At 34.0% G+C, this 594-nt stretch overlaps 1 long non-coding RNA gene across 1 annotated transcript in view; it reads left to right on the plus strand.

Annotated features, from left to right (window-relative positions):
• The first annotated feature begins 10 nt into the window (after positions 1-10).
• The window catches only part of LOC109305088, a 4584-nt gene continuing 4000 nt past the window's right edge, over positions 11-594 (plus strand). The window contains exon 1 of the long non-coding RNA XR_002099555.1: positions 11-558. This is a non-coding gene — a long non-coding RNA (uncharacterized LOC109305088). The remainder of the gene's footprint in view (positions 559-594) is intronic.

Genomic DNA, 594 nt, shown 5'->3' on the forward strand with positions numbered 1-594 from the left:
GTGTTGGCCTTATATGTTAGAGCTTTCTTAGGGCCTACTACTGCCAGAAACCAAGTATCTCCTGAAATATGAGTGATGTGAATGGAAATACTAAACATAAATGCCATTACTGGCCTCTGCCCCTACCCAAAATATCCACACCCACTTAATTAATTTTTAAATCAAACTTGGGTAATTATTTCATCACCCTGAAAGCAGTCAGCTTAAAAGCATTTTGAGTCTATAGCTAGCAGGTAGTTATGTGCTATTAATTAATCATATACTTTGGGAGAGTTATTTTTTTTCTTGTACCCATTTTACAGACAAATTCACTTAACAAAAGATGGGTGTATTTTTTCTCCTCAGCTGCTGAAAGATGCAGAATGCAAATCAGCAAAGGGGGAATACCATGCACTCCATGACAAAGTACTATGTTTGCATCCTCCAAAATGTCAATACTTTAATTAGATACTAAAAGGCTAATTTTCAAACAAACATATGGAAGAAAATTAAATAAAAAGGTATTAGGAGATCATGTACCTCAAACTTAAAGCCTAATTGACAGTGACACTGAAATAGGTCACAGAATAAGTTACTTAAATGTATTTTATAACA

The sequence above is a fragment of the Gavialis gangeticus genome, unplaced genomic scaffold, assembly GCF_001723915.1.
Source record: "Gavialis gangeticus isolate Ggan-Ray unplaced genomic scaffold, GavGan_comp1, whole genome shotgun sequence".
In the NCBI taxonomy this organism is placed as follows: domain Eukaryota; kingdom Metazoa; phylum Chordata; order Crocodylia; family Gavialidae; genus Gavialis; species Gavialis gangeticus.